We start from the raw sequence: 21619 nt of genomic DNA, 5'->3' as shown, positions 1-21619 counted from the left end.
CCCTGGCTAGGGACCTCGTCGGCACAGCATGAAGTTGTGAGAGGCGTCGATGTTCTTGTGCATCGATCATGCTTTGACCATGAAGGCGCCGCGGCCTGTCGGGAGAGACCGATGGACAATTATCATCCCACTGTGTGGGCACTTCTCTTGCTAATCACGGTTTAAAGCGGGAGATCTGACTCAGACAGATCTACAAAGTTTGGCTCTACAGTGGGACTCATAAGTTTGCGAACCCCACCAGAACTGATATGAGCAAATTGAAACGGTTAAAAATTCTACCATGTTCAGATTTAGTTGTGAAGTTGTGATAAAATTCAATAAAGTTTGTTTCTTTGGGATCACTGAACGCCATAGTGTTGTTATCTACATTCATCACTCAGCCTGAAGGAGTGCATTTTGTGCTGGGGTTCATTAACTTTTTAGTGCAACTGTATTATCACTTGGAACAGGGATTGAAAAGAGCAGGGTTGAAGAAAGGGAGATGATAGACCTTAATTAGTCACACTAGGTTTTGATGACCACCCAATTCCAATATTGCATCTTTTTATTGTCATTTGTATCTGTTTAATACTTGTTTTACATGTACCTTACATTTTCTTGCCTTATTATTGTACATTGTACTTGTTATTACTGTATTCTATACTCTGTATTGATTTTTATTGGAACTGAATAAAACATTGAATTGAATTGAATTGAAAAACACTTCTTGTCAAAAGTCTGCACTGTATCTTTTACATGCAGGAGGAATCCTGCTACAAAGACGGTGTCAGAGCTGCCAACCCACCTGAACAAGAACATTTAAGTATTATAAAAGCTGAAAATCAGCATTTTGGTGAGGAAATCAGTATTTTCAAGGAAATACAGTATGACAACACATAACACTGAAACTTTAGAAATCAGTATTTAGCATGAAACGATCAGTATTCTTCTCACTTTTCAGTACTAAACACAGAAAATATGTACTACTTGGCAGCTCTGCATTATAATAATAATAATAATAATAACTCATATTTAACCAAGGTAGCCACTTCATGTTATTATTACCCTTCTCAAATCTAAATGCTGAGCGCCTAGCAAGAAGGCAGAAGGTCCCATTCTTTGAAGTCTTTGGTATGACTCATCCCAGGGATTGAACCCGCGCGACCTCCTGTTCATGAAGCGGGCGCTCTACCACAGAGCCATCATGTGCATCTTTTCATTGCGGCTTTCCTGCAGTCCCCATTGTTTTGTCTGTGCACTGCAAAAACTCCGGTGTTGATTTAAAACCAGCCCGGAATTTATATTTGTCCACACCAGAGAAGTATTGAAACAACACCAGTTTGAAATCAAACCGATGCTGTTTTGATACTAATTGGTGTTGTATAAACACCTATCTGGTGTTAGACCAAAATGAAACTGGTGTTGTTTAACACTTCTCTGGTGTGGACATATATAGATTCCGGGTGGTGTTAAATCAACACCAGAGTTTTTGCAGTGTGGTGACTGATGATTGTAATGAAAAACTACTCACAGGATTCCTGCAGGAAATACGTAGCTCTGACCTTCGACAAGGTACCTTACCGGTGACACGACATACGCTCCTGCGACAATTGCTCCAGTCTTAATATCTCGGAAGGCATAGGATTAGAGTTAGGACTGTAATTTTTTTTGGGTTCAGAATGATGTACAGATTAAGATTAGGGTTTATTAGTTTTGGAGGTTAGGTTTTATGCTTCGCTTAATGAGCAGATTTTCTATCAGAGCAATTGTCGCCAGAGCAAATGTCATGGAACCGCCTTACCATCCTCATCATCACAATCATTGCATACTTATAATACTGAATATGTTGCCTCACTTTGTAATTTAATTTCATTGAAATTTCTGAGTTTTAAAATTATGTGCTGTTATTTTGGCTTTCGCAAATGACTCATTAGGTGATTTCAAACCGCCTCGATCACAAGAATCCCTGTTAGATTACGGGAACTTTTTCATGCTAAAAAATACCGCATAATTATTCCTGCATTCAGACCGCCCCGAAACACACTCTTAGGGGAAATTTCTCGAAGTTATGAGCATGCGCAGTACTGTCTGGTAGCAGACGAAGAAGCGCGTGCTTTTCAACAGCGGTACGTATCGAGATTGTGGGCCGGCCGGCCGGCCGGGAGATCCGCCTCGCACATCGAACAGCACACGCTATGCACCGGAAATTTACCGGAAATCGCGGTGATCGATGGGATACAAGTTCTCGTATTTGCTTTCAGATTGCCAAAATACCCATGACCTTGGAAAAATCCCTGCGAAAGTTCTCGTAATTTCGCCAAGTACCTACTATTTAGCGGGTATTTTCTTTCGGGGAAATTACGCATAGTTTGCTTTCACATTACCAAAATACCTGGAACTGACGAACTTCGAGGCGGTCTGAAACCACCTTTTGTGACTTTTGAAAAGGGAGGGTTTCGCTGTCCATGCATGTTCATTCATGCATGACTCAACTAGGTAAATACATTTTTAATGGAAGTAACATATTGAGTATCGAAAGATTCCTGCAGAATCATTTGAAAAAACATATTTCAATAAATTGGTATAGTATTTTTTTAAGAGACAACTTATTTTTATTAATATTTATTGTGTATTATGACCTAACTTGCTCTACATCTCTATAGTTTAGCAAATAGGTTACTCTTGAAGATGAATAAAAAGATGGGTATTATAGATTATAACTTTTTATGTTTATTTTCACTATGTATATGTATATATTATCATGTTTATGGTCTATTTTCTTTTGTAAAGGGGGAGGGCTTCATTGTAAAGCAGTTTTACAACTGAACTGAACTACCCTCCACCTTATTATATAATTTGTTATAAATAAAACATGAATAAATAAATAAATAAATAAATAAATGGAGATGATTGGAGTAATAATAATTGCAGTGTAAAGTGTTAAGAAACAAAGTCTATTTAACTCGTTATAAATGTGACCATTATTTTATTACGGATACAGAGTGAAGACACAACGCATCCCAGTTCTTTCAAATAATTCCATCCATGATTTTTTTTATTCCTTGATGTATCTTTCAAACTTCTCCGCTTAAACAAAGCAGATACCGAGACCTTGGATACAGATCCTGATTAGCTAGCACCATCCCAGGGGTCAATTAGGGGTCATTCGATTCACGTCATTCTGCCGTCTGACTACAGCAACCTAATCTCCAAGTATTCACTCCTCATATCGGCATGCATCTTTGGCATATTTCATCTTCGACATCAACCACACATAAAACCAAACAAATATTGAAGATTGTGTTCTTTTTTTCTTCCAGTTAAAACTAAACAAGCCCGGGCAAACATCTTTGTGAGATAAACAATGTGATTTGAAGGTTTCAGATCTAAGCTCGGCTTCTGTACAGTGCGTCCCAAAAAAAACTATACACTTTTGAATTGGCTGCCAAATAAGAAATGTAACACTTTGGGGAAAAAGACTTACATATATGGAAAGCAAATGAAGTCAACTTTCAAATGACACCAAAAAGTTGGAAAACTATTCATGCTTGAGCAAGCACTACCCACTGAAACAAAGGGTATGAAAATTAGGGTGGGCTGGAATTAGCCTTCCAATTTATGTCAGTTTTTGAGAGGCAAATCCTTTCGAACTTGCAAAGTTAAGGGCGTTGTGATAAACTAATGATCAACCGTGACCACTTTTGGTTGCTTAAGCAAATTTTATAAATTATTAAATTGAACTTTAATGCATGAGTGAACACAAATTACACTTTTAGGGCAGCATTTGGATCTCTTTTTGGGCAGCATTTCAACTTTATCATGTGGATCTCAGCAATGTGTTCATGGGAGTCGGGAGAATAGGGGGTGAGATAGGACTTAAGTGGGAGAAGTAGGTTGATGGAATAAGGGTCAACAGAACATTCAGCCCCCGCCCCCTCCCTCTTTCCTGCCCTCCCCTCCTGTTGAGAGACTGATGGCTATTGTCATGTACACGTGAAGTCCAGAGCGGAATGTTGATTTCATGATTAATTCTGAATTGGGGCATCAACTTTTTCCTATTAATCATTTAATCAACAATTTATCAGTAAATCAACTCATTCAATGTGCAATGTGATCGATCAAACATTCAGTTTTTTTCAATAAGTTATATCATTAATTATCATAATCATTAAATTTTTTGGCAACCATTCAATAAAAAAAATTGACCATCAGCCACCGGTCACTAGGCAGTTAAGTTTTGAATAGGCTACAATCCAGGAAGTGAGAGAGAGAGAGAGAGAGAGGGGGCTGAGGAATGGAGGTGGAGAGGGGAGGGTACATGTAACTTTTAATTTGTAAAAGGACAAAAAGAAGAGGAATGCCCTTTTAACCAAGTCTTAGCATATCTCGCCCTCTTGCTTGTAACGGGTACCATCACATTATTCTGACTCTCACGAACACACTTCTGAGGTCCACAAGATGAATATGATACACCAAATTACAATTCCTGTTCACTCATGCTTTAAATTTCAATTTAGTAACTTATGAAATTTGCCTAAGAAACCAAAACTTATCTCACTCATTAATTTAGCTTAGCAAGTTCCAAAGGACTAACCACTCAAAAGCCCAGCTAAGCCGATCTTAGTCTCTCAGGAGGAGAGAAGCGGGGGGGGGGGGGGGGGGGTAGAGATGGAGGGAGGGGTTACTAAATGTTCTGTTGACCTTTATCCCATCAACGTACTTCACCTACCTAAGTCACATTACCCCCTCTTCTCCTGACTGTCATAAACACATTGTTGAGATCCACATGATAAAGACAAAATGCTGCACTAAAAATTGCAATTCATGATCACTCATGCATTAAATTTTGATTTAATAACACATTAAATTTTCACAAACAACAAACTGATCACAACTGATCTTTAATTCACCAAATAACCTTAAACTTTGCAAGTACCAAACAAAATAACCTAAAAGAAATTGGAGAGCTAATTCCGGCCCACCCTAATTTTCATACCCTTTGTTTCAGTGGGCAGTGCTCGCTCAAGCATGAATAGTTTTCCAACTTTTTGGTGTCATTTGAAAGTTGACGTTATTAGCTTTCCATATCTATAAGTCTTTTCCCCTAAAGTGCTACATTTTTTATTTGGCAGCCATTTCAAAAGTGTATAGTTTTTTGGGGGACGCACTGTATAATATTTTTTTTTCCAAAGGGGGGGGGGTATGTATGATCTGCAAAGTCTTTGACAGATTACGATGAATCAACATACTTCTTAGAAGACTAGCATGAAAATACCACTGCATAATTCATTTCTCAATATATGACTTAAAACATACCATTTGCTAAATAAGGGCATAAAAGCTAATAAATAAAGGCACATTAAAGATATAATATTCATAGTCTGCAAAAAGTGGTAAGTTTATCATATTAATAAAACTGAAATAGAATATTGTTTGCCTTCAAATAGAATGGTAAAGTAACTTTCAAGGAAACATTGCTGTTTGGTATTTTTACACAACTTATCAAAAGTATATTATAACTGTATACCAAACTCATATAATACCTAATACATATATTACCATGTTACAAAATCACATTATCTTTGAAGTAAAGCCAAATTCCTTGATTAGTTTAAACAAAGGAACAAATTGACATCTGTATATAAAAAGGGAGTAGCATTGGATAGTTCAAATGTACATGATATATTTATATTTATCTTTCTATTTCAATATTTTATTTCTTATTAAAGATTATGAAGTAATGATTCAAACATTTCTGCAAACATTACCTAATCGTAAGCACATCAAACTGCTGAGCTGCTCAGAAATCGAAAATGTGCTCATGCAAGGCTAATAAAAGCTAGTTACTAATTGTGTGATACGTGAAGTTACTTTCCTAATGAAAATTAAGTTAGAAGGAATATTTGATCCTGCCTGACCCTGTCTGAAGGAAAGTTTCAAAGGAAACAATCCCAACAATTTCATGCTCGATGGGGAGTCATTATTAGAGGAACAGTATCTTGTTGCCCTTGGCAACCATGGGCGATGCCATGACGTCACTCAGGAGTGAGTGAGGTAGGATGGAAGGAAAGAGAGGTGGGGGGAGTGAAAGAAAAAGACCGTAATGTGATTTACTGCCACTGGAATTTGAATGAAACAAATTTAGAGATAAATGCCAGTTGTGGTAACGATCTCAAAATGACTTTTTACAGAATCTAATATGATGACCACCCAAGAGTCTGTTTGTATGAATAAAAAATATGTGCCAAAAGGATTCTGGAAGAAATTGTGTAATTGCTGAGAAATAAGCAAAATAAGCGCGGATTCGGGCACTTCCGTCGGGTCTTTATTCCAGCAATAATAATATACACTGTCCCACATGTGCCTATCTGTGTTGGCGATCTTCAGTGTGATTGTTTTTCAGCTTAGATTTTATGATTTCACAAAGTTCAGTTTATGTAACTGTACCAGATCTAGATCCACGATGATATAGTAATACTTAACCTTGGTTTTACAGACTTCCTCACGAAATCAATGTTTGACTGCAACTAGTTTCATTAGCTTTAAGAAAAGGAAAATAGGGGTTCAGTTTATAATATGTAGTTAGATTGAAGGAAATGAAGTTAAAATTATGATGGCATGTAGAAGTGATGAAAATGTGAGATAGAGAATGTGATAAGATTTGTTAACAGGAAAACATGAATGTGAAGTGGGAGATCTAAAATGTAATGAAGAAAAGAGTAAAATGTAGAAGGAAAACTTAATCACAATGATAGATTATGATAAATAAATAAAGACAGTGGTATAATGAGCCCCCCCCAAAAAAAAAAAAAAAAAAAATGACGGGCCCAAACATTTTTTTGATCCTCTTAAATACAAAAAGCTAATTTTTTGGCGGACTTAGATAATATAATTAGAAAATGATATTATATTTCAACTTTTTCTTTTCCTTTTACTTTCTTTAAGAAAAAAAAATTATTCTTCATTTCCAACTATATGCCACCGAACAGAGACTTGATAGCAGTTAAATTTGGAAATGTTGATTGTAAGTTACAAACGGCCTTTCACATAGCTGAAAAATAATTTGGATGCTAAATCAGATTCTAAATCTGTTTCATGTTCATCAGCTGAACTTGACAATCTACCTCTATCAATTAGATTTCCCTGAATAAATGAGTGGATTGTGAGGAAAATCTTAATTAAAACAATATTGACAGAGGAGAGAACAGTATAATGATCAATATAACATGGAAATATACATGTAGGGGATTAAGGATGGGTTCATGATGGATAGATTATACACAAAGGGATTAAATTTTCTAAGATTAAATGGAAAAGGAACTGTATGAAAGATTAAATGCTGAAAGTGGGATTAAGGGATTGATAACTGAATAATGTTTAATGAATAATATGAATGAATAATGAAAAAGAGTGGGAATGTTGATAAGAGAAGATGGAATAAAAGGATATTCAATTATCAGTACGAGAGACAAGAGAGGGGAAAAGATAGATGTGAGTTATAGAATGCAAAGATATGAGGAAAGGTAGTTTCATGGTATGATTAAGGGCTCCCATCACCCCCCCCCCCCCACAAAAATGGACAGGGAAAATTGATCAGATATGTCTAAAATTAAACATTTATTGCAATAAATCTGAGTTTTATGTATGTCGCTTTCCGCTAACTTCAGGAATGATGTATACTTTTAACTTGTTAGCAATATATGAAATATGATATTTGGAAACCATTTTGCATATTTGTCGTAAAAAAATTGTGAAAAAATTGCACATGCTGCTATATCTGATAAGCTCTGGCAAACTTTCATGTTGTCATGTACAACCTTTATTAACTCTCAACATGCCACAATAATTTGCATTGAAAAAATAATTTTTCTTTTTGATCTTTGAGATAATATGAACGAGTGGAACGCCTCTTGCAGTCTCGCCTGCATTACGAGATTTTATTTACCAGCAGTGCTGACTTTGAAAACAGCTATTAAATAATTATTCAGAAAAGAAAAAACTCATATGATAATAAAGTACTATGTCCATTTACCCAACATGACCTTTGACCATGATCATGGGAGCTCAGACATGTGCAAAACAGTCATTCATACTTGATTATCCTTATGTCCATGTTTCATGAACTACATGTGTAGATCCATAAACTTTCTAAGTTATGATGCCAATTCAACAAATACCCCAAGCATTATCATAGTTCGTTGACCCTAAATGACCTTTGACCTTAGTCATGTGACTGGAAACTTGCACAGGATGTTCAGGGATACATAATTGCTCTTATGTCTAAGTTTCATTTACTAGAGCCATACAATTTCAAAGTAATGATGACGATTCCACATATATACCCCAATATGGTCAAAGTTTGTTGACCCTTAATGACCTTTGACCTTGGTCATGTGACTTGAAACTCAGGCTATCACCCTTATGTCCAAGTTTCATGAACTAGGTCCATATACTTTTGAAGTTATGATGACATTTCAAAAACTTAACCTTGGTTAGGATTTCGATATCGATTCCCCCAACATGGTCTAGTTCATTGACCTTAAATGACATTTGACCTTAGTCATGTGACCTGAAACTCAGGCAGGATGTTTAGTAATACTTGATTACCCTTATGTCCAAGTTTCATGAACTAGGTCTATATACTTACTAAGTTATGATGACATTTCAAAAATTTAACCTTGGTTAAGATTTCAATGTTGATGACGCCGCCGTCAGAAAAGCGCGCGCCTATAGTCTCGCTCTGCTATGCAGGCGAGACAAAAATCTTTGTTTTGGTGTCAATGAGGGGAAATTAATCCGCAGACACAAAACAATGAATATTGTTCTCCAAAGCCTGTATTGCTAGTGTTAAGGTTCAGTTTTATTTCTAGCAAAAAAGTGCCTTAGGCAGTGTCATTGGTAAAAAAAAAATATATATATATATACTAGAATGAAATGACAAATAAACCATTCCATCATGAAAATCTGACAATCATCCCAAATGGGTTGGCCTAATATGCCTGGACAGCATTTTATGAAGAATTTTGCCAGTAATTTTCACTCACTAATTCGCCCTCGGCCAATCATCGCAAGAATCTCTGCAGCCTGTAAAAAAAATGGTCAGTGGAAATCACGGCCTATCTGTTTCAGGAAATGCTCTTTAGGGTATATAATAAAAACAGACAGATATAAATTTACAAGATTGTTGAATTAACTAATGGTTATGATACAATGGCCTTGCAATGTATAGTATTAGATCTATTTTACCCTGCAGCCTTCAAGGGTTACCTCTTCTTTGTTAATTACTTATTTTCTCCATAATATTAAATAATATTACTCATTATTATTAATACCTGATATTTCATATTTGTCATAAATTTTAATAGAGGTGTTGTGGCTCACTTGACAAATATCCAGACTTTGAAGCCCGGGCTTTGAAATACAAGGTCAAGGGTTCTAATCACAACGCAGCAATCGCGTCATCCGATGAGGCATTTATCTATATTTTCCACTCTCTACCTAGGTGTAGTAAATGGATATCAAGTAGAAAGAAGTGTATAGCCGCTCTAAAGCTGAGGTAATAATATGCAGTGATTTGATAAATTGAGTGATTTCAAGTTCAGTGTTGACCTTTTGGTGTTGGTGTTAGGTCACTTTTAACATGATTATAACACGAAACATAAAATGAAGATGGTCCTGAAAAGTCACTCACTAGTTGTTTAGATGTCAATAATGTGATCTGTATCAGTTTTACCAACTCTGAATAAGTTTTGGAGCTAGGGGGAGCAATCCAAATTTCAACACCAACACCGGACTTGAAATCAGCCATTGTATTACCTGGCATTTCATATTTGCCTAATGAAAATTGAAGAGTGCTATGAGTGTCACCCCGTCTCTATGGTCAATGTTATAAAGAAAAGGACCTTTACAATGTTTCTGACCTGTCATTGAATGACATGTGCAAAGAGGAGACTATATACTTTCATGTGGAATGCTACATAAGATCATAAGAATGCGTTGCGCGGAGTATCAAATTCAACACAGCTGTGAAGTGTAGACACGCACGCAAGGACAAGCTTCGACAAGATGGAAGAAAATATCCCCCTAAAACAGACAAGAATGAAATATCTGATCAGCAAGGCTGTTTACAACAAATATCCTTTTCTGTTTGGTATATCCTATATTCCAACTGCACTCTTATCAGAATCATGCTTAGTAAAGCACTGAATTATAGCTAGCCACTACTTTGAGATAAATTATTAGACAAGTTTCATCTGATATATTCTACGTCATTATTGATTCTATACAGTTTCAAGTGATAAGGCAACACTTTAAAATTACATAAATTAAAAAAAGTAAATAAAAATGTCATTCATTTAATGCATATGCATTCTTATACATGCTAGAAGAGTGTACTAAGACTAAAGAGACAAAATTTGTTGGGAATACTAACATCAATGACTAACATGTATATTCAAATAATTATAAATCCCCTGTGGACAGTAATTCTCCAGATCTTCTTGTGCATAATTAGTTTAAAATTCTGGCAAAGTCACCCCCTCCCCTCTTCCACCCCCCCCCCCAAAAAAAATGAAAAAGTTACAAGAGTGTCAGAAGAAGAAGTGCAAAGCGGAAATACAAGTGGAATGTCAATTTAAGTTACATTTTCTATCGTTTTTTAATATTTTTTTTTCATTTAGTAATTATTATAGAAACCAATCTCAAACGGTTTCTGCACAGTAAATGCTCTTGGTTATATGGTATCTTTTTCAAATTTAGTATATAATATGCTGCCCCCTCTTGGGAAGGCTTAGTACAATGCTGAAGCTTCCATCACACATACTATAATTTCATATCTTCAATAGATAAATGAATCCTCCAAAGAGTCAAAGAAGGTCTGCTGCCCTCTTGTGCTTTCTGTATTCACACGTTTTATTTTTGCTGTTCAGAATGTCAGGGACAGATGGCATAAAAGGGGTCTTTGCAATGACTGTATTTCATGTTGCCAATTTACTGTGAACAAGATATAAATGAAACCAATAGTTCAATGTAGATTCTGACCGTTCAAAATAAGAAATATACAATACATGAACAAAATTAACGCAAAAAACAATTATTTCTATTTTGTGTTTTAGCTTAAATCAAATGTACTTGCGCAGTTTTGTGTGTTTTTCTAATGCTAATTTTACAAAGCGTTCATCACTCTATTTTTCAGTCTTAATGTGTTTTTTTCATATTTTATCTTTTCACTGCAATTCTACTATTTTCTTTACAGGAAAGTATATCAAAAGTTTAAAATTAGCAATTGTTTCAAAAGACTAGGATATGGCAAACCAAATGGGTACTCAATTATGTCTAATTAATTTTAGTAAAAATATTCAGACGTTGGTTTATAAAACATAAACATTTGCTTCCAGTTCCAAATATTTCATGGCACAATAATCAAAATTATATTATTTGAAATTAAATCTTAACCAAATTATCAGGGAAGCTTTGAGCTCAGCAGGTATTAGAACTTAATGAGTTGTTTATAACTTCAATCATAACTATATGAACAGTTTACTGTAACAGCCCCCCTCAAATATACTATAATGTCAATGGTGACATATCAATACCCAAATAGATAGTCCTAACTTGATGGATGCAAGTAGAAAGTTGTTGATGTCCACAAGATCCTCAGAGGAATACTGCCATCTTGAGTCCACAATAAGACAGTCAGTGGATCATCATTGTGGACAATTTTTGTTCAATTTACACAGCAAGTACAAACAAGGAAAAAAAAACTCCCGTACACTCCAGGTGGCCTTTATCAGCGTAAAACATCAATCATCACGATGTCATTTCTCCACTCCACATTTGACAAAACGATCATAATATTGTTGGCTTCAAAATTCTCTAGAGCGAGAGCGCAGAGTGAAGGATAAAGCCAGACACATTCGCTTTTTAATTGGTCTGCATCGGCATCCTGTAAAATACAATGTGTTCGTGAGGTATTTGACCAAGCACATATAAAGTAGATTCATACCTAAATAGTCAAGCTTTATTTTTGCTACATGATTGAATACGCATATTGAAAACAGATTTTGAATAATGGTGCCCTTTGAACTGGCCTTAACTTATAAACGTACTAAGACCTACAGTATGTTTGCAATATTTTTTAAAGTGCAAGTAATTAATAGTTTAAGCTGTTTATTGACAGCATATTACAAATTAAATCAACTTGTTTTCAACAGCCCCCAATTAGAACTTGATGAATCAATGTTTTTTACTCAAGCATTTTACAGACAAAACATTAGGCCTATAAAAAAATTGAAGCCAAATTTTAGGTACTTCTTCAACTAAATCTGACATTTTATCACAATAACGTTGTATTTGTGTATTTTTGGTCCGATAAAAAAAAAGCCGCCCTATATTATTACATTTAGCGATTAATCATATGAGGGTAATATAAAGTAGTATTATGTTCTTTTCACCCAACGTCATTCATGTGTTTTTCACCCGACCTCCTTTTCAGTATTGAAGAGTAGATGTAGCGGCAGACAATGCTCAAACAATGAAACACTGAATCATAATGAGGGTCAAAATAAGACATTGGATGAGTTTTGCTAAGGAAGAGGCAGAAAGAGGCAGGCTCGGGAGAGTCAAATTTCCGTTTTGATCTATTTTTTCCATGTTGGTTCATTGCTATGGCAACATAATGCCAGTGGCTCTGAAATTATGAGATTGTCTGGTGTACGGTGCAGGTTCTATTGAAATGAATTTTAATTTTACAAGGAATCTCATGAGGAATAGGAAGCCGGGGAGTGATGTCGTACTGTTTCAGTACAGATGATGATGATGGTGATGATGAAGATGATGATGAGGAAGAGGAGGATAATGGTGATTAACATGTTGATAATGATGAACATGATGACAATGATACTGATATGATGGTGATGAACATGATGATGATGAAGATGAAGATGATGATGATGATGATAAAAAGGATGAAGATGAGGATGATGAAGATGATGAAAATGATAATGATGATCATTATGATGAAGATGATTTTGAAAATGAATGATACTGGCAACAGTAACGAGACATTGATGTAATCATAATAGTGATGATAGTGAGGAAGATTAAGGTGGTGCTAATGATGATGAAATTTATGATGAAAAAGAAGATAATGAAGATGATGATGATAAAATGATGATTATGGTGATGACTATTAGGAAGATTATAATAATAATAATGAAAATAACAAATCAGTAGTACTAGTAGAAGATGATAGAGATGATGGTAAAAGAAAAAAAAAGAAGAATGAAAAAAATCTGAGAAAATGGAACATGAGTAAAAGAAGACAAGAAAAAACAAGAATACAAGAAGAAGAATGAGAAGTAAAAGAAGAAGAAAGGAGGAGGAAGAGAAAAAGAAGACGGAGAAGAAGAAGAGGAAGAAAGAGAAGGAGGAAGAGGAAGAGAAAAATAATAAAAAGGAGAGGAAGGAGGAGAGAAAGAAGGAGGAAGAAGAAGAATGAGAGGAAGAAGAAAAATGAGAGGAAGAACAAGAAAAAAAGAAGACAACAGACAGACTCTCCTGCAACTAATGTTCTTTTTTATGAAACTGAAATGTATTATCTGGGCCCCATGTCATAAAATATTGCTATGATAGCAAGTCTTGCTAGAATTTCAACTGCCATGACAACACTGAAAATTCCTCTTTTTTATTGGCTCTTCCAATGAAAGGTGTTATTCCAGCAAGAGATTCTATAGGTCTATTATCAAGATTAGATATGAACACATTACAGATTCATACTGCAATGCTGCAAGCAGTGACTACCCATCCCTCTTTAGCTCCATATAATTTGAATAAATGAATAAATGTTGCCATGTTTATTACTTTTACATGCTTATTAATTCATTACAATTTTATTAAATGTAACAATACAGTGATTGAAAGAAAAGTAACTAAAGACCTAAAAACATAAACATCCAAAATTGAATATTAAATGGTACATAAAAGTCTCCAGTATCGTGATTTCATAAAAATCATGAAATTTAATTTACATCAATCAATAAATAAAATTTAAATGAGTGAAAATGCAAATAATAATTGAGCACCGTTCTTATTTTATGGAAAGGCAATTTGAAAATGAAAACATAGGCTCATATCCAATTTGCTTATCCTGGTATCCCGCTTGTAATCAGATAGGTGTAGGAATGACTTGTCAATTAATTTGATATTTGTGAAATTAAGACAATGTGGCTACTCTGATTTCATCTAAAGGCAGTCTTCACAATAAAATCTCCCAAGTGAGGTTTTGATGAAATCTTGGTTTTATATTAAGAGAGGTTTTTGAATGAGCGGACAATGAACCTTTTTTGATAGGCCTTTTCTGAGGATGTTTTAATCATGATTTTGCTTCAATGAAAGGTCTGCTTACACCTCTGCATACAAGAAGTGACAGTTATAACAACAACTTTGCCAATGAAGGCAAATACTCCATTTATCTTCATTTGCCACTTTCCATACGGGTGTATTGAATGGGAGCCCGGTGCAAATGAATTCCTTGAAAGCCAGAGCACCCAATGAAGGTAGCCATTCTAAAGCCAGAATAATAGTATGCAGAGCTTAGAATTATTGGCCCGAATTTACAAAGGTGGTTTTGAAAACCCACGGTTAAATCCATGGTTTATGTAGATTTCCTGTATAAACTACACTTATTTTACCACGTATATTAAAAAATGCGCACTTTTGTCACAGTGCGCCAAATTGAGGCCTGATGTTACCATGCTTAGATACGCTATTTCATTCAAGAGTCAACTGTTTTGAATTAATGAGTCCACTCTTCAAACAGTGGACTCATGAATGAAATAGCGTACCTAACCATGGTAACAGGCGTCAATTTGGTGCACTGTGACAAAAGCGTGCATCAACATTGGACATTTTTTATACACGCGCCCGATACGCGCAAAATTAAGCGTAATTTATACAGAAAATCTGCATAAACCATGGATTCAACCGTGTGTTTTCAAAACCACCTTTGTAAATTAGGGCCATTGTGTTTAAGTGTTGTATACAAGATCTTAATGGATTAAAGAAATCCTATAGTTTATCAAGCCTCTCTTCCATTTTCCATTGTTGTTTTGATTATATATTCCTTTGTTTTGATTATATATATCTATTATTTATATATTATGTATTATTTGATTTCAGACTTGTATCATTTGAATTAACATGGTATTTTCATATATTACCTTTACTTACAAATATTTTTAGAATGGAACTGAATGAATGAATATGAATGGTGCATCGCGGTGCAGCAGATCTGTCTCTCATCTATCGTGTGGTAGAGTGGCGCTAGATCAATGAGAAGGATAATTGGAAAACATCCCAGTACTAATTACTATCCGAATTTAAAATGTGGTAAATGCAGATAAAAGTATGAGATATTCTGTGGTTTGCGTAATCTACAGAGATGGCATAAAATAACTTGTTGCAAATCCTTTGCAGTGGGGATGACCTTATTAAGTAACACCACATCTCATATTTTCCAACCAAATTCACACTCATGGGATGGAATACTTTGGAATATTTTAGATGACCATGAAAGGACAGCTATTTAAATATACTTGAAGCTGTGAAAGGAGATTGGACAGAGAGAGAGAGATGGAGGAAGAAAGGGAGAGATAGGAAGAAAGGAAGAAAGGAAAATAGCAAGGGATATGGAGAGAAAGAGGATGAAGGCAAGAGAGAGGAGAGATATAGATAAAAGAGCAAGAGAAAGGGAATGAGTAAAGAGAGGGGCAGAGAGGAAAAGTATATAGAGGGAGGATATATCATAACGGGATGAAGGAAATAATAACGCAGTTCTTGTATAGCGCATATCACATTATGTCATAACATCCCTATGCGCTTTCAAAGGACTTGGATATTTTTACCCTGGCCGTAGTCCCGCAGCCTTTTACAGCGCCGTGGCAGGTACCCATTCACCTCACCTGGGTCGAGTGCAGCACACTTTGGATGAATTCCTTGCTGAAGGAAACTATACCATGGCTGGGATTTGAACCCACGACCCTCTGTTTCAAAGTCCGGAGACTAATCCACTGGGCCACAACGCTCCACATATAGATATAGATAAAAGGGCAAGAGAAAGGGAATGAGTAAAAAGAGGGGCAGAGAGGAAAAGTATATAGAGAGGGAGGATATATCGTAACAGGTGAAGGAAAGATAGAGACGGGGAAATATAGATAGGATGGGATGAGAAAAAGAAAGATGAAGAAATTGAGAGAAGGGAAAAGAAGTAGAAATGAAAGGAGGGAGAGGTTATATAGAGAGAAGAGGAGTTGGGAGAGAGGGAGGCGGAGCAATATGGAGAGTAGGGAGAAGAAGAAAGAGGGGCAGAGAGGGGATGTATATAGAGGGAGGATATTGAAAGAAGGACAGGGACAAGAGAGGGAGAGAAAATGGAGAGAAAGAGAGCGGGAAAGTGGGAGGAATGGAGAAGAGGAGTATAGCAAGAATCATAACAGAAACGAGAGATATATAAATAGAGGGAGTGAGGGGCAGGGGAACAGAGAGCAAGAGCAAGAGAGGAAGTTAGGTAGAGAATTTGGATTGACTGACATATATAGATAAATCATTCAAAGAAAACTTGATTCATTTGGTTTGTATTTGTTAAAAGAAATTAAAAATGTGAAACTGAGATAGGTAGAGTAAAGATTAATAATAGCAAAGGCAAATAAACCAAGGATGAAAGAAAATGTGTAACATTTCCCATTATCTCTCGAACAAATAGTCGTAACCATCATAACCACAATTCCATAGAGCGGAATGCAAACAAATGCTCAAAAGATGAAAACAAATCATCTTTCAGCATGGAGTATCCAGAGCAAGCAGCTAAATGCCTTGCAATATACTAATGGAATTGCAACACAAATATCTCATGAATGATGAAAGAAATCGTGATTCCATTTCAGTCCTTCAGCCAATGCTGCCAAATCTTATAGAATTGGAAATGATCCGACTGATTTATTTATGTAACATTAAGGGTGCTAGATAGGCAACGTACATTAAAGCATTACTTCAATGGCCCGAGGCTTATAGAGAAGAAAATTCGCTCTTTGGAAATGAAGTTAATGGATTTTCATGTCTAATGAATTAAAATACTCTAGATATCGATACCGACTATGAAAACGGGAAAATGAAAGAAGAGCAGGTGAAATATGAATCACTTTTGCCGACTTCTGAAACAATTCAATTCAATTCAATTGTGCTTGAAAATTTCAATAGAAAATTGAAAAAATTCAGTTGCTAATCATTTGAAATTAGTAATCCTAGCAAATTTTCCACATTTAAAATGACCAAGCAGCCAAAGTCTTCAGACTTAAAGTGTATTGCAAGAAACCTATTTACAATCGATGGCAAAAATATCAATTTATAATCAAATATTGCAAGTAATCAATTGCAAATTTTCCCATTTTGCAAAACTTATAACTGATTGTGAACCTGGCATTGACCTGCAATTGAATGCAAGTTTGTTGTAATGCCCTCTTCCTATCCCAAGTCCAACTTTCACTTCACACATGTTTCAGCGAGACACGAAACTCGAACATCTATGCCAAACATTCAGACCTTCTCCCAATTGAATGATCACTGAACACAACTATAAACATCTGCATGCTTCTCATTCTAAACACATTCCGGTTATTACTTTCCCGGGCAAAAACCTCGGAGTTCAGCGTCTTATACCCCTTTCATAAACCCAATAAAACCCAATTATGCGGCTAATAGCAGCATAATTTGGTCGTAAAATCAGAGGAGGACAAGAGTTATCCGCATTATTCTGATGCTGCTATTATCCGCATAATAGCGGCATCAGGACAAGATTTTGAGTTTATGAACGTATTTCCAAATAATGCGGATAATTGCCATGGTGCGGTCACAAGGTCACCCTTTTCCAACACAACCGCATCGGAGGGGGCGTGTCCAGTTGTCATGATGATTATCCGCCTTTTTCAGGACGGGCGCTCGTAAAAATAATGCGGATAATTTTTGGAGTTTGTGAACGCAATTTTTATTGAATTATCCGCATTACTCTTAGGCGGCTAATTGGAGGATAGGTTTTATTGGGTTTATGAAAGGGGTATTATTTCTTATCCATGGAAGAAGTAAGGACTCCTTCTCATGCCCCTCAAATCTCATTTTCGGTAACGAGACCCTCTCAATTTGTCAGTCCATAAATCTTTTTCTTTCGTCAAAAGAGCAATAAGGAGGATTCTTTAATCCTCCTGTGTTTATCTTCATTTAAAAATGGCTCATGTAGCACCATTTAATGACTAGTTTGATAAGGTGTCCTCCTATTGGATTGCAATTCTTTTTATGAGGGGGGCTCTAAAAGTCGTCTGGGGGGGGGGGTTTCACTAGGAGCAAGAACTGCCAAAAGTGTTCCTCAGTTTTTATTTCTAATCACGAGGGACCCTTATTTGTGCTTACTGGAAGAAAAAGAAATTCTAACATATGTTGGCTCCCAGACTTGTTATCTCAAAATATATATAATTTATTGATTATCTATCTAATTCTATTTTTCTATTTAATTATTGCCCAATATCATTGTAGAACAGGGTTTTAAAATGAAGAGGGTTGTAAACCTTAACTCTTATTCCTGCTAGTTTCTTTTAAAAACAAGTGGAGTGCCTCTGGCAGTCTCGCCTGCATTACGCGATTCAATATAGCAGAAGTGGTGACTTTGAAAATGACTATAAAAAATAATTCACAAAAAACCACCATTCATATAATATGCTACTAAGTTCATTGACCCGAAATGACATTTGACCTTGATAAAGTGACGACTTGTGCAAGATGAGCAATGATACTGGATTACCCCTATGTCCAACTATATCCATAAACTTTCAAAGTTATGATGGCAATTCAACAATTACCTACAACATGGCAAAAGTTCATCGACCTTAAGTGACCTTTGACCTTCGCCATGTGACCTGAAAATTGCACAGGATGTTCAGTGATACTTGATTACTCTTATGTCCCAAGTTTTATGAACTTGATCTATACACTTTGTAAGTCATGATGACATTTAAAAAAATTATCCTTTGTCTTTTGTGTAGAATTGTTTCCATTGGACTATACAGAACATAGTTGAGAGCTTTTCTCTTATGACAAAAATTGCGAATCAAATTTGGTACAAGCAAAAATTATTTCCTGATGTCTCTCGTTTCCCTTGACAAATGACTATTACAGATCTGGAAAATACTCATTTACTTGAGCACTTTTCATAAAATCTCTGCCCCCCCCCCCTTTATCCTATTTTCAAATAATCATAAAAGTATTCATTCAATGCCTCAAAACTATGTTTTCAAATGTGATCCCAGGATTATCAGAAATGGCTGCTCCAAGAGCATAATTTATCAAGATTCTGGTTCCAAATATCATCAATTCATTCACAAGACAAGATTTCCATGCTGCTCTTAAATGTTGTTTTTCAAGATAAAAGAGGAGCTGAATAAATGCATCCCCGAGGAGTTGGGGAAAACAGGAATAGAAAGGGATCTCTTAAAGACAATTCAGATTCTAAGATATAAAAAGACACCCATCCCATGCTAAAATTTCACGAATGTGCGTCACGTGCATGGGGCATTATACTGACAACCCTGTTCAGCGGTCTTAATGTTTCATCACCAATAGAAATCAATGGGTAATATGCATTAAGTGCTCTTGTGCTGACACGAGCCATGCATCCCGATCCAGGCAGATAATGACGGGAAAGCTGGAGAAAGATGTGATATGAAACGTACCCTCGGTGCCCGCCAGGCATGCGTCCATGGCACCTATAGCTCCCAGGGGACAACAAAGCAAGATGTTACGCCAATAACCATCATTTATCCATATCATTTATTGAGGTTGTGGGATTAGATATGATAGCCCCTCTGCAATGGTTTGTAAAGGGTAGTCTAGTTTCAAGTTAGAAATATCTCTTAAGGGAATCTGGAATCTTGTGAGAAAAAGGGAAAATCAAGAACTCATCAAGGCCACTCATATATTGTATTTTCTATTTGGAAATAAAAAAGACACTAAGCTATCTTTTAGGACAGTATTAATAACCCTTTAGCTATCAACAACTAAGATTACCTCATAATAAACCGGTGACACAACATTTGCTCTGGGCTTAATTTTGTCCAAGATGTAGGGTTAGGGTTATGCTGCAGTCACATTTCCCCTACTGCCACCGTGCCAATAGGGTTGCAGTTCGGTTTTATGTTAGGTTTAGGGTTAAGTTTAGGGTTAAGTTTAGGGTAGGGTATATAGTATTAAACCCAGGGCTGAAGTCGGTCATTCGACTGGTGTGTGGAATTTAGAGCCGAGCAATTGTCACCAGAGCAAATGACATGGAACCAATAAACTACTTGCACGAATGTGACACAAACAGTTCTTGATATTTAGCCTCATACAAAAGAACACAACTAAAATTCTATTAGAATATCAACCAATTGCTTTGATAATCATAAAAAAAAAGGTCTGGTATAGTGTTAAATTATATTTAAAGTCATGCAAAATGTAAATAAGGATATGATAAAATTTGACGTAACTTCATACAATATGTTTCATGCTGCTTAAGTACAACTTGAATAAAAAAATCAGTCTTTGTGAGCCATCTTCCCAAAGATATATTAGCAATTATAGTTGCAAGAAATTAACAGCAAGTTCTCTTCACTTTGTTGCCATTTCTTTCCTGTTTAACACCCCAATTACTAAAAGAAGGCTATTGATGACCATGCAGCCATCCCTAAAACCAACAATAAGTCACCCAAAATTAATTTTTAGATATTTATCAGCCTTGAAAAAGCACATCTTTAGCTATAAAATGATATAGGCCTAAACCTTTTCAAAATTCATCAACAATAACCCTCATCACTACTTGATTGAATGCAGAAGAAATTCTGCCACAGCTTCGAAAATCAGGAGAAAACAAGGGTTGAAGTTCAGGGTTCACTCAAGTATAAGATTTGAACACTATGGCCTGCATTCTGAAGTCGGGTTTAATTTAGACCATGGTCTAACTCTCTGCTAACATTATGGGGAGCCAAAAGTAAAATAAAAAATCTGTTTATATTGTATATTTATTCTGTTTACTATTTTGTTTCCTTTTCTTTCATGAGGAAAAATGCTTAAAAATACTTCAGTTATCATTCCCAGACAATTATGAACAATTCGGGTGTCATATGAGTTAACAAATTGGACGTGTCCTGTTAGGGATTTGTGCCCCAATTGGCTCTCCATAGTTAATCCACCACTTTAAACCAGGGTATAATTTAAACCCAAGTTCAGAATACGGGCCTATGTAATCTCGGTGAAACTTCCAAGCAGTCCACAAATACATAGTGTAAAAGAATTTCTTGCATCTTTTTTTAAAATTCAACTTTAAACCTTATCATTTTGACAGTGTGAAGAGGAATCGCTCTTTCTGATAAGCTAATCGTCTAATTTTTGCTTTTTGAAGACCGAGTTACCATTTTGGCTATTTATAGAGAACCTTCCCTGGCAACTTATTGTTGGTTTCAGGTGGCTGGGGACAATCCCACTGCTGCCACCAAAAGTCAGAATGACTGTAGCTCTTCTCAAAATGCAATTCCATTAACAAAATTACAAGATTATGTTTCACTGG

Source organism: Lytechinus pictus, chromosome 15 (genome assembly GCF_037042905.1).
Source record: "Lytechinus pictus isolate F3 Inbred chromosome 15, Lp3.0, whole genome shotgun sequence".
Classification (NCBI taxonomy): domain Eukaryota; kingdom Metazoa; phylum Echinodermata; class Echinoidea; order Temnopleuroida; family Toxopneustidae; genus Lytechinus; species Lytechinus pictus.
Note: the sequence above shows the minus strand (reverse complement) of the source record.